Source organism: Pan troglodytes, chromosome 11 (assembly GCF_028858775.2).
Source record: "Pan troglodytes isolate AG18354 chromosome 11, NHGRI_mPanTro3-v2.0_pri, whole genome shotgun sequence".
In the NCBI taxonomy this organism is placed as follows: domain Eukaryota; kingdom Metazoa; phylum Chordata; class Mammalia; order Primates; family Hominidae; genus Pan; species Pan troglodytes.
This window is the reverse complement of record NC_072409.2, coordinates 2,433,543-2,447,405: the sequence shown is the minus strand read 5'-3', so window position 1 is coordinate 2,447,405 and position 13,863 is coordinate 2,433,543.

Below are 13,863 nucleotides of genomic sequence, written 5' to 3'. Positions count from 1 at the left end.
TCTCCCGGCTCTTTCATCCCAAGGTCCTTTCTTGGAGGTGACAAAGAGGGGCAGAGGAAAGCGCTGAGCCTGGCCCCACGCCAGGGCCCCCTTCCTGGAGGAAGGCAGGGCTTTACCTTGGTTGGCCCGGCTCCCAGGTGGCAGGTGGCCCCTGGCTAGATGCTCTGAAGGCCCCTGACACTTCCAGCATCCCAGCCTCCTGCCCAGGCTAGGGGTGCTCCTGCCTTGCTGGGCACCTGCAGGGCCTTGGGCTAGGCACAGAGAGGCCATGCGGCTCCCGGGGCAGCCCAGCCCTCGGCCAGGCCACCCGCCTGCACTGAGGCCTCTCTGCTCCCCGGAGCAGATGATAAATGTCTGCCAAGCAGTGATTACAAACAGCGCAGCTGCCGGTTACAGGAACTGTGGCCGGGCGGGCGTGGCTCTGCCGGCAGTTGCGAGGGCTCAGGCTTCCTCCGGTCTGGAGACTTGACTGCCCCCCTTCTTTTTCTGGAGGGACAAAAAGACCAGATTTATCGTGGCCATAAGAAATCGTCCGAGCACTTAGCAGCTTCCAGCCCCTGGTTTGAGGGGAAGTTGGGGCGGTGGGGGCTGAGATGGGCTGGCCTGCGGGGAGTGGGGCTGGCCAGCTCCCGGAATCCCCCTTCCCGAGGCTGCTCCACCCACCAGGAGCACAGGGAGGCTGCTGCTGCGGGAGGGGCTGTGGCCGGGAAGTGCCCCCGCCCCCTTTCCCCACTGCCCTCGCTCAGTGAGGCTTTTCTCCTGGGAGAGACGGAAGAAGCCCCGACCAGCCAGGACAGGCTGGGGATTTAGGCCTCAAGGTTGTCCTTGAGGCCTGGGATGTCCAGCGGCAGCAGGCTCCCCTCCCGGGCCAGCCTCTGCCCTGCAGATGGGTGTCCCCTCTCCCAGCCCGGTCCTGTAAGAGTGGCCTGGGCCACATGGCTTCTCCCCTCTGAGCCTTGGTTTCCTTTCCTGCAAAATGGACAAAACGGGTGGATTCCAGGGCATCTGCCAGGCCGCCGAGGACAGCTCCCGGCCGTGGGGGGCTCACCCCGCAGGAGCCACTGTGATGTCCTGTCCCTCACTGGGCCCTGAGGAAGGAACGGAGGGGCAGGCTCTGGAGCTTGAGGGTGTGGGCCTCGGGGGCTTTGGGTAGACAAGCTGCCACTTCCCCCACGCCTTCAGTGGAAATCCCAGCCATCGGAGCTGTAGGTGATCAGACTCCAATATTCAAAATAATCGGCGGGCCTGAATTTCCATACAATAACTGTCTTATTAAATCTAAATTTAATGTGTATTTGGAATCCTTCATTTAAAGTGTTACTGCACCCACCATCTGCTCCACTCTCTAAATACAAAAGCAGCCAGCACGTAACTCAGCGCAGCAGCGGAAAAGCGCGGTCCCGGGAGCGGTGCGCGCCACTACTGCCGCTGTGGGTCTGCCTGGCCTGGCCGGCTCTCCGAGGGCAGCAGTGACCCAGGCACTGCAGAGCCAGGCGGGAGAGGTGTCTGCTCCTGACCCAGCCTTCAAGGCTGCAGGAGCTCTGTGGCTGCCTGGCCCTCCTCCCCTCCCGGTGGGGCTCTGGTAGGCCTGGGCTCTGAGCGTCGCGCCTGGGTTCAGGCCATGCCGCTGCCTGCCCGCCCTTCCCTCTTGTGTCTTGGACACCCTGCAGAGCCTGCTCCTGGCCATCTCCAGCACGAAGACTTCCCCTGCTGCCCTGACCACTGCCCTCTGCCTCCTCCCTGATGTGACGGGAGCCGGGCCGCTAGGTGACCCCCTGGGGTTCCTTTCCTGTGAACTCACTGGTACCTATGGCTGTCTCTGCAGAGGCCACCCACCCTGGACCCTGGACTCTGAGCCGCCAGCCCTGGCCAAAACCACCCCTGGCTTGGAAGGGAGGGCAGGCAGGCAGCCCTGCCTGGGGCCAGAGTACCCAGGGACAGCCCCTCCTCCACCAGGGAGCCCCTGGCCTTGGGCCAGCCCCCGTCACCCCGGCTCCTCCCTGTGACCAATAACATCCCGTGGGTGGGACTCCCAGTCCAGGCCAACCCCTCACCATGCCATCCTCTGCAGGATGAAGTCAGAGCCCTTGGAGGGGCCAGTGTTGCCCCCAGAGCCTCTTCACCACAGAGGCGAATGGACTGGGGGCAGAGCCACGTCTCCACCTCTCATCCCTGTGCCCCGGCCGCTGGGGACGCAACTGTGCAAGGAGCCACCACCCACTTGCCCACGTGCAAGCCCAGCTGAGCCCCCCAGACCCCACTCACGGCCAGCCCTGTGAGGGCACCCGGCCCGGCCGAGCCCCCCACAACACCAGGTCCTCACACAGGACAGTGGCGGGAGGGCACAGGTGCACGACCTGATTCAGATTCCCATCTCAGCTCCATCACTCACTAGCTGTGAGGTGGTTGTTTTTTTTTTAGCTTTTTAAAAATTGTGGTAAAATACACAAAACACGTGACCATTTTAACCAGTGCAAAGTGTACAGTTCAGTGGCATTAAGTACATTCATAACACTATTGTGCAACTAACACCGTTATCTAGTTCCAGAAACTTCTCCCACAAAGGAAACCCCGACCCCATTCAGCAGCCACCCCCACACCTCCCTGGCCGCCACCCCCAGGTCCTGGCCACCCCCCTCCACCGTCTGTCTCCACAGAGTTGCCTGCTCGGGGCCTTTCATATCGATGGAGTTGGGTAACACGCGCCTTCCCTCACTTAGCAGAGTCTTTTTTCTTTTTCTTTTTTTCTTTCCTTTTCTTTTTTATTATTATTATACTTGAAGTTCTAGCGTACATGGGCACAACGTGCAGGTTTGTTACGTATATATACGTGTTCCATGTTGGTGTGCTGCACTCTTAGCAGAGTCTTTCCAAGGGTCATCCGCGCTCGTGGCTGTGAACATTCGTGCACACGTTGTGCCAGGAGAGAGCGGCCGGGTCACGTGGTGATTCTGTGTTTAACTTTTTTTTTTTTTTTTTTTGAGACGGAGTCTCGCTCTGTCGCCCACGCTGGAGTTCAGCAGCACCATCTCCGCTCACCGCAAGCTCCGCCTCCCGGGTTCACGCCATTCTCCTGCCTCAGCCTCCCGAGTAGGTGGGACTACAGGCGCCCGCCACCACGCCCGGCTAATTTTTTGTATTTTTAGTAGAGACGGGGTTTCACCCTGTTAGCCAGGATGGTCTCGATCTCCTGACCTCGTGATCCGCCCGCCTCGGCCTCCCAAAGTGCTGGGATTACAGGTGTGAGCCACCGCGTCCTGTGTTTAACTTTTTAAGACCCGTTTCTGCTGGGTGTGACTGCGCCATTTGACCTCCTCTCTGACCATGAGATTGTGAGACTCTGGAAGCCACGATGTTCCCGTCTGCTAATGGGAATCATCATCTCTCGGCAGCACGAGGAAGCCAGAGGGAGAGGATGGGGTCGGCTTTGCCGAGGGTGCGCACCACAGCTATGTCGCCATGGTGACCCACGAGCCTGGCCTTTGGAGGAAGCCCCAGGCCTGTTCCACCATCTGTACATGCTGACGCCAGGTGAGCTGTGGAACTGAACAGAACCAAAGGGACTCCGATGGAACGGCTGAGGGCACTTCCAGCCCTGAGGCTCTGCTGAGCCGTCGCAAGCCCATGCTGGGCTGTCTCATCGTTGCAGCAGCTGGTCTGGCCTGATGCTCCAGGTGGACGCTTCGTTCTTGGCTCGGCCCGTGGAAACCATGAAAAGTGGAGGTCCTGTGTGGGGCGTCTGCAGCACACCAGCCACGGAGCTCGGGGCTCACAGTAGCTTCTCAGTAAATACTGAATGGACGCCTGGTTTCCAGTCTCCGTGACACATCGGTAAGATGGCAATCGTTACCCTATTTTACAAAATCTTAGACAAGTTAAGTGACTCTGAAAGTCCCCCGACCAGGACATGGAGCTGGGACCTGGTCTCAGGCTCACCTGGCTCCCGACTGCTAGGCTGCTGTGCACGTGTGTGCAGGTTGCTACTGCACATGGGCACTCAGCTGAAGGGGAGAAAGGGGCGAATCTCCAGTCCCCATCCTTTCTCCCTCCCCGCCATCACGTGCCAGGCACTGCCTTTGCCCAGGGGCTCCTTGTTGTGATCGTAACAGAAGGCCGAGTGGCCTGGTGGGTCCGGGGCCCATTCTGTGCTGCTGGCTCACCTTCCACACAGCAACACCACGGGCACAGTTTCCACGGGCACCATTTCCACGGGCACCGTTTCCACGGGCACCATTTCCACGGGCACCATTTGCTTCTGTTGCATGACAAAGGTTGGGCTGGAGAGAGGCCTGCATCCCTGACCAGAGCCCATGAGGGAGGAAGCGGCACAGAACAGCACCAGCCTCTGTGTGGGGCTCAGGCCGTGGGCTCAGGCCCTCCATGTTCTGGCTTCCAGCGCAGGAGGAACAGAATGGGATCCTGCTGTGGTCGGTCCTCCCTTGCCAACCGGGGAGGTGGTCATCGTCCCATACAGAGAAGGAGACTGAGGTTCCGGGTGGCCAGGACGTAAGCCCAGGCCCCTTGCCCTTCACGGTCCTCTCCACTCGACCCGCCCATCTTGGGTAATTGTGGTGTTTGGATCCAGCTCTTTCTCAGTTTTTGGCACAGAATCCCCCAGCGAAACCCTTCAGGGGGCCTAGCGTGTGTGTCGGGCAGCTGAGCTTCCGCCTGTCCTGAGCAAAGCCCGCCTGACCAGGCGTTTCCCGGGGTGTCCTACACACAGGCACTGCCGCATGCTTTGTAAAAATGGCCACTTTGCGCCCCCATACCTTGCTGGTGGGCACCGGCATTATCCCATTTTACAGAGGTGAACACTGAGGCCGAGAGGAGCTGAGCTACACCCCAAGGCCTAATGGGGAGCACCCCAGGGAACCCCACACCTCCCAGCCCGAGGCCCGGGCCAGCACCTCCCTGGGCACAGCCGTGCAGCCTCCCCGCCCCCTCAGGCTCCTCTCTGCAGCATTTCCCCAGGAAGTTGTACATATTTTTACGGAGCTGGTTCTCCGCCCGGATCACAGCCTCGGTCCTAGCAGTAATTGACTGCTCTCTAATCAAATTGATTTCCATTCCAATGAGTCCTGCCGTCCTCTCCATTCCGGGAACGCTGTTTTAGCAGGCAGAGCTCGGTACAAACGCACCATCAAACTGCACAACGCAGAGCGCACCGCGGTCCTCTCTGCCACCCAGTGACAGCTAAATGGCCTGAGGGCTTAGGCCTGGCCACTCACTGATGCATTCCCACTCAGGAGGGGCACACACCCTGGGCTCATCTGCATCTGATGGGAGGGCTTGGTGCGTATTCGGAGTGGGTCAGAGTGATGGGATTTATTTCCCATCGAGTCCCACCGGAGCCTCACCTGTCCCCACTCTGCTGGGGCTGGCCCGGCCGTTGCCTTCTGTTCCCGTAGTCCCAGCTGCTCCTCTCAGCTGTGGCCCAGCATGGAGCTGGCTGGCTCTTCCTCCTGCACACTCCAGCCTGGGACTGAAGGCCCCTGGAGTTTCCACATGGGCTGACCCCAGAGTCGACTCCATCTAGGCTATTTCTAGGTCTGCTTAGACCACTGCCTTGGGAGCACAAGAAGGCGGGGGGTGGTCCTGAGGCTGTGATCGCCCAGGGCCCTGTGGTTCCTGGCGCCTGTGTGGAGGGACAGACCCGAAGCCCATCAGGGCTGGCAGGGACATTCATACTCAGCCTACTTCAGGTGGGTGAGGAGAGGGGTGGCCTGCCCAAGGCCCCAGGCCCCCTGCCGCCCAGCTCCTGGCCCGGCCTCACCACCTGCACCCTCACGTGGTGCTCCCAGAAGCCGGAGCAACTTGGGGGGTGCCTCGTGCAGGTGGGGGACCTCCTGGGACTCTCCAGGCCTTCCTGGGTGACCACACCTGTGGGCGGAGTGATGGGGGTCTCCAGGTGTCTCCTTCTCTGTCCCATCAGAGGGAGCCTGAGTTTTAAAGCCAACGCAGCAGTCCCTCAAAGCTCCCTGACTGACCACAGTGGCTCCCAAGCCAGGGACTCCGACGGGAGGTGACCCCCATTCCTCCTCCCCTGGGTGCAAGGAGCTGGAGCCCGGTGGGGTGGGCACACAGAGAACCAGGAGGAGCCTCTGTGGGTTCCCCTGGCGCTGTCAGGAACCAAGGCTGCCAGCCCTGCCGCTCCAGGGAGGCACAGGCGCCTCCAGGCCGGCTCCAGAATCCTGCCAGCCCCTCTGTGCTTGGGCCTGGGGGCTTCTTTCTGCCACAGCCACTGTTACGATGGAGGAGGGACGCTGTCATCAGCTTCCTGCCCCCTGGCCAGCACCTGGGCTAGGTTGGCACTGGAGGTGCACTCACACTCCAGGTGAGATGCCAGCCGGGAGCAGGGCTCCCCAGGCCTTGCTCACAAAAAGCGTGGGATGCCCCTGCCGGCCCTCAGCTGTGGCTGCCAGTTCTCACAGCCTCAAGACTCTGATTCCAGAAACTGAAGTCAGAACAGACAGGTGCTGCCCAGGGACCTGCCCCAGCCCTGGGACCTGTGTCATGGGCCCCGTGTCCCTTCTGATGCAGAATCCAGTCACCAAGCTCCAACTCTGTGGTCATGCCTGGCTGTTCTGGGGTGAGCAGACAGCTGGTGCCCCACAAGGCCTCTGCAGCGGCTGTTGGTGACTTGGCCTCTGGTGACACTGAGATGGGCCTAGAGCAGCCCCTCCCCCAGGCAGTGGGACCCTCTCTCTTCCCACCCCTCCACTGTGGGCAGCTCTGGGTGGATGGAAAATGGTTTTATTTTTATTTTTATATTTTTTTTTGATGGAGTCTTACTCTGTGGCCAAAGGCTAGAGTGCAGTGATGTGATCTTGGCTTACTATAGCCTCCTCCTCCCAGTTGCCTAACCATGCCCGGCTAATTTTGTATTTTTGGTAGAGATGGGGTTTCACCATGGCTGGTCTCAAACTCCTGACCTCAAGTGATCCGCCCGCCTCGGCCTCCCAAAGTGCTGGGATTACAGGCGTGAGCCACCGGCCGGGAAATGGTTTTAGTGCAAATACCATAAGCAAGGCAGAGGCTGGGAGGCAGCGAGGCCCACACTGTCAGCAGCCAGGCAGGGGCGGCCCAGCCATGCCCCAGGGAGGGGTGTTCCCTAGAGGAAGGGCCCCAGGGTGCCTTGTCCTCCCCTGCTCAGCAATCCGAGCAGCCAAGGCTTCCAGAACCCCATTATCAGCAGACCCAGATCTCAGGCGCCAGCATCAAAGAGAAAAACGCAAGCGAGTATATCTGCCATCTCGGAGGAGGGTACAAGATGAGTGGATATAAAAACACCGAACTTTAGGCCGGGCACGGTGGCTCACGCCTGTAATCCCAGCACTTTGGGAGGCCGAGTGGGCAGATCATGAGGTCAGGAGTTCGAGACCATCTTGGACAACACAGTGAAACCCCGTCTCAACTAAAATACAAAAAATTAGCCGGGTGTGGTGGTGTGTGCCTGTAATCCCAGCTACTCGGGGGGCTGAGGTGGGAGAATCACTTGAACCTGGGAGGCGGAGGTTGCAATGAGCCGAAATCATGCCACTGCACTCCAGCCTGGGTGAAAGAGCAGAACTCTGTCTCAAAAAAAAAAAAAAAAAAAAGGGCTGGGTGCAGTGTCTCACGCCTGTAATCCCAGCACTTTGGGAGGCCGAGGCAGGCAGATCACGATGTCAGGAGATCGAAACAATCCTGGCTAACATGGTGAAACCCCGTCTCTACTAAAAATACAAAAAGTTAGCCGGGCGTGGTGGCGGGCGCCTGTAGTCCCAGCTACTTGGGAGGCTGAGGCAGGAGAATGGCGTGAACCCAGGAGGCAGAGCTTGCAGTGAGCCAAGATCAAGCCACGGCACTCCAGCCTGGGTGACAGAGTGAGACTCTGTCTCAAAAATAAATAAATAAATAAATAAATAAATAAATAAATAAATAAATAAATAAAAAGAGAAACTCAGAACTTCTCTTGGGCCAATGCCCACCCCACAGCAATGTGACAACCACGGAGGCCCAGTGAGCTGGGAAGGCCTCCAGGCCCCGGTACAGGGCTCCGTGGTGAGCAAGGAGAAGCGTGCATGTGGCCGGGACAGGTACAGGATGGCTGCGGACGTGGGAGTGTGACCGCTGACTGAGATTTGCTACCATCCAGGTCAGAGGAAGTTTTTTTTAACACTCATCCATCTGGTACAAAGGGAAACCATTCGTAAGCCCCGGTGTTGGTAAGGGGGCAGCATGCAGGCGCATCTCCGGCGAGGACCGCGGATGCCTCTCGGGGGGGCCGTGAGGACACCTCCACCCCGGCGTTCCCATGAGCCCAGCAAAGGGAAGCTGAGCAAAGATGCACAGAGCACCCCAATCTGGACGAGGCCTGCAGACCACAAAGCTGGATGCAGTGAGTGTGCAATTGTTGCACGAGGCTGTCCGCACCTGGGTCCGTGTAGTCTCTGCACACGAGTCTGTGCTGTATGAGGAAAAAGCCAGGTCTCTCCACCAGAGAGTGTGGGCCGTCCTCTCTGGGCAGGAGGGATGCCCTTATGGCCTCACTCTGTGTGGCCAGGATGTTGAATGCAGAGTCCAGGCCCATGCCAGACCCCCAGAGCCAGATCTGTGCACTAACAAGATGCCCAGGGCGGGGGGCGGGGGTTGGAGGCACAGTAAATGTGAGGAGCCTGATGGAGTTCATGCCCTTGGCTGAACATGTGGGGAAACTGAGGCACAGAACAAGGCAATCTCATGAAAAGGTGGCATCAGAGGGGTGTTCCAGTGTTGTTTGGGGGTGGTTTTTGCTGCATGGTGGTTTTTGCTCCCACAAAAAAGGGGGGCTGCTTGGTCAAAGCTTCAGCGCTGGGGAGGGAAAGGAGTGGGGTGGGCAGCAGTGAGGCCCCTGGGGGAAGGGGCAGGATTCTGAGGACATCAACAAGGCAGGGCTGGCATGGGAGACAGGTGCAGGCCCCTGCTGGGGAAGTGATGGGTTTCAGGGGGTGGGGGGCTCCCTGCCCTGGTGGGGGCGGCCTGGGGTCAACCCTTCCTCCAAGCTCGTCCGACCCAGGCTACCAGGGAAAGACTCATGGCAGAGGCCTCCAGAAAGAAAGGGGCTTGGGTCCTCCCTGAGCTACTTGTTTAGAGCAAGGAGCCTCCATCTCTCTCAGACTCACCCCCCAGCCCTGGCCGGGTCACCTCGCCCGCCGTCAGCAAGAACCTGGCTTCAGCTTCTAAAGCAGCCCTAAGGCTGACCGGCATGGCCCGTTCACGTTCACGGACACTGGCCCCTCCTGGGTGCGGGAGCTGCCTCAGGGTTGCAGTCAGGTTGGCTCGGCTAAGGGCGCCTCTGCTTAACCCTCTCCTCTCCTGCAGGCCCTGAGTGAACCCAAAACCACTGCTGGGAAACACAGAACGTGCCGGGAAAGGCCTCCCTCTGCAGCTGCTCCTGGCATCCCCGCACGGGGCCTGAGGCTTGTCATAGGCCACGAGCCACACGCCCTGCCCCGCCTGGTCCTCTCAGCAGCCTTTCCCGGGGGATCAGTTTCTCTTCCCCACCCTGTCTTTAAATACATACACGTACTGTATATGTTTTTTTGTTTTGTTTTGTTTTGTTTTTGAGACGGAGTCTCGCTCTGTCACCCAGGCTAGAGTGCAGTGGCATGATCTCGGCTTACTGCAAGCTCCGCCTCCTGGGTTCAAGTGATTCTCCTGCCTCAGCCTCCCGAGTAGCTGGGATTGCAGGTGCGTACCACCACGCCCAGCTAATTTTTGTATTTTTAGTAGAGATGGAGTTTCACCGTGTTAGCCAGGATGGTCTCGAACTACTGACCTCAGGTGATTCACCCGCCTCGGCCTCCCAAAGTGCTGGGATTACAGGCGTGAGTCACCACACCCGGCTATATACGTATGTTCTAAATCCACCATTTTGGCCATTTTTCAGTGCACGACTCAGTGGCACTGAGCACAGTCACCTTGTCCTGCAGCCATCACCCTCCGTCTGCAGAAGGCTTCATCTTCCCCAACTGAAGCTCCGCCCCCACGAAACACTGGATCCTGCACCCACAGCCTGGCCCCTCCATCCTACGTACCGTCTCTGTGATTTTGGTGACTGGGCACCTCACAAAGTGGACGCTTGCAGGAGGGAGTTGTCAGCCTGGCTCCTCTCACCGAGCCTCGTGCCCTTGGGGTGCATCCCTGTTTTAGGGCCCATTGTGCTGCACTTGGTGGGTGGACCTTGTCTGTGGGTTGTCGTCCGTTCATGGGCTCTGGGCGGCTGCACCTCTGGGCAGTGGGGAGGGGCGCTGCCGTGACCGTGGTGTCCTGCAGGGTCTTTGGGGCCACCCGAGTGCTTCTCCCCAGGGACCCCGATCCACCTGCCTGGCTGCAGCCAGGCTGGTCTGAGGGCGCCCCAGGGAGGATTCCTTGCCTTTGGGACAGCCAGGCTGAGCCCAATGCCCACCCCAGCTCTGGTGCTGACTCCCTCACAGGTGTCCTGAGCTTCAACTGGCCACTTGCAGGCTCTTGCCACTGCTACTGTCAACCTTCCCAAAGAGCCACCTCCATGTCACCCTGTTCCCTGAGGAACAGGGCCAAACAGCCCAATCCATCCCTCCTTGGAGGAGAGCCGAGGAAGCCCCTCGTGGTGCGGGTGGGGTGAGGTGAAGGGACAGGTGGCACCTCAATGTGTGGGTGTGGTAGGAAGGAGACCTCAACCCTGGGCTGGGATCCCAGTTCCAGGGCCACCCCTGGGCTGAGGCGCCTGGAAGGACACGTCCCCTCTCACCAGCTCACAGGCCCCAAGCCCAACCTTGAACCGGGTCTTGTCTGTCCCAGAGCCCCTTCGTCACTGGGAAATGCCTGGTCTCCAGGAAGGGTCCTGGCCGACTGATGAGGGACATGGGACAGCTGGGGAACCAGGTCCAGTGGCCAGCCAGAGCTGCGGACATTCCTGGGCTGCTGGAGCCTCCCAGCTGGAGGGGAGGGAGGAGCGGGGGATGAAGACACGTGCCCAGGGCCTCGGAGGCTGTCCCTCTGTCCCTCTGCCTCCTGACTGTCCCGTGTGACCCTCCCTCCCTCTCTCCCGAGTGTAGCCCACAGCGGGGCCGCAGCTGCTTCCTTGAGAGGGAGCCTAGTTTTGCCCTCAGGAGGACTCCAGGAAGAGGGGCTGAGGGGAGTGAGGGGTGGGCACCGGGGAGCTGGCTCCTCAAGGGCTTGGCTTGGAAGGAGGGGGGGCACCCTGAAGCTCCCGTGCCAGGGAGAGCTGCCTCCTGGTGCCAGGGCAGGCACCCAGCGCTGGTGCTCAGGGAGCCCCATTCCAGAATGTGCCCACCTACGGGGGCCAGAGGGACACATAGTGACCTCCCCAGGTGGCCTCATCTTACCTGCTGGAGCTGGGAGCCAGCCACACACCTCAGCCAGCCCTGGCCCCATCTCGAGGCCCTTGCCCCCACCTCAGGATGCCGGCTCTGCCCAGCCTGGGTCTCGAGCGCGGGTGGGAATGGTGTTTGGCAGAGACCCAGTTCCTTTGCTGGCTCGGCCTGGCTGGCTGTTTGCCCACTGAGGGGTCCGTGCACCCCACCCAAACTCCTCTCTCTCTGGGCCCCCAAGCCTGCCCCAGGCAGCTGAGCCCTGCCTGGGAGAGGGGCCCTGGAGAGGCTGGGTGTGGACTTCCAGTCATCGGGAACCTTCCCACCTCCAGGCCTGCTCAGCACCCTTGGCCCACCCAGAGTCACCTCCCTTAGCCTGGTGGGGTCCCAGGCAGCCAGGCAGCCCCTCCACAGCGGCTCCCCACTCCCTCTGGAAGCCCAGCCCTCAGCTCACTTCTGCTGCATTTCCAGTGGGGCTACCTGGAATTCCCCCAAACCCCACCCTAGGCCTCCTCTACCTGCTCCCAGCTCCAGCCCTCCAGGGTGGCCACAGTTCCCCAGGGAGCCCCAAGGGGAGGGTGTGGCCTCGGGCCCTCACCCTGAGGGCGGGGATCTAGTCCTCTCCAAGCCTCTCCACCCCACAACTCTGTTACAGCCCATGGAATCCTGTGGACACCCCACCACTCAATCTACCTCCTGCCCCTCACCCCTGTGTGCTCAGATCTATGTGGGGCCCCCAGTGATCAAGAGGTCATGGGAGCTGGGTTCCTCTGGGCGGCCAGATGAGGCCCCATCCTCCCCCGACCCGCCCCACCCCCTTCCTGCCCCAGGGATCTTCTCCCAGCCTGAGATGTCCACCGCCAGACACCTTCCCGTCTTTGAGACCAGAGAGAGTCCTGGCCTGAGGGCCACAGTGCCCCACGGCAGGGTCAGCTGCTCCGGCTGTGCGGCTAGGGGCCCTCTGCCCCTAACCTGCTGCCCCCGCCCTCCTTCCTCTTACCAGTGAAAGTTCCCCCACCCCCACCATGGTTCCTCCCCAAGAGGCCTGTGTCCACCACCAAACAGAATGTCTGGCCAGCCTACCCCTCACGGGCCGCCTGGTGGGACAGGCACAGGGAAGGGCTGGACGTCCCCCAGCCCCTCTGTAACAGCAGAATCAGGCCGGGAGGTGGGTGAAGGCAGGGGTGCTCTCACTGGCAGCCCGAGGAGCCTTCATCTCCTCATCAGAGTGGGGTCTGTCCAGCCCACAGGTGCCAGAAGGCACGCGTGACCCAAAGCGGCTGAGCGAGGGTGGTCACAGGGCCCCAACCCAGCCCCTCGGGCTCCCCGCAGGCACCCTTCCCTCCCCAGACTCTGGGCTCAGCTCCCTCCCGGGCCCCTCCCCCACCCAGGACTCCTGACCCTTTTGTGCAGAAGCACAAAGGGCCGGGGACAAAGCCGTGGGTCCTGCTGACACAGCGCCCTCCTCCTGTCCAAACTGACAAAGGGGGTGGGAGGCCCATGCAAGGCTCCTGATGCCTCAGCCGGTTTCTGTCAGGGCTGCAAGGGTGAGGCGGCCGCGGGAAGGATGGGGGACGGGGAATGGGGGACAGGGGATGGGATGGGCAACAGGTGCCTGGCTCCCCCTCCTCCTTGGAAAACCAGGGCCGACTTGGCGGAGAAGGACTGGGCTGGGTAGGCCCCCTCCCAGAGTGGCGGGACTCCTGGGCCAAGGTGGGGCATTCTCCATGACCCTCCCTCCCCTAACTGGGCCACCCAGACCTCAGCAGTCCTAGCTGCTGAGGGGGCCTGGGACCCACCTGGGTGGGGCATTTGGGGTCTTGCAGGTGTGTGCATCCAAGCTGTCTGTCCTCACCAAGCTCCCCACCAGCCAGGCAGGTGCTGGCCCTGAGAGCTGGGGGCTCTGCTCCTTCTCCAGGAAGTTGAGTCGGACACACTTACCCTGGAGACCTGGGGCTGGGCTTGGTGGTGGGATGGGGACTGGAACACTCCGTGTTCCCTGGCCCCCACTGGGGAACAGACCCCTTGGGCATTCCTGGTGGGAACAGTGTGGTGATGTGGCTCCTGTAGGAGGCAATGGCTCAGGGTGACCTCAAGCGCCATCCCCTTGCCACATGGGCCCTTCCATCCAGGGGGCCCATATGGAAACCACATCCATCCATTTAAGACATCAGGGGCTGCCCTATGCTGGCTCCAGAGGACCCTCTTCTGGGAACATGGCCATGAAGCCCTGCCCAATAAATCCACCACCTCCCTCCAGTACGGCGGGTGCCATGAACCCTGTGAAAGGGGAAGAGAGGCCAGGGAGGGGTGCCCATAAGGTGATCAGGGGTGGTCCCCTGGACGAGACCCTCACAGGACCGCAGGAAGTGAGGAGCCTGCCAGGAAGGTATCCAGAGGAAAGTGCTTCCAGACGTAGGAGGCACCCATCAAGGGCCCGGCAGGACAGGTCTGGGGGACACATGATTGCAAAGCACTCAGCCTGTCCTTGTGGATACGCCAGAGGAGCAAAAGGGAATGGGGCTGG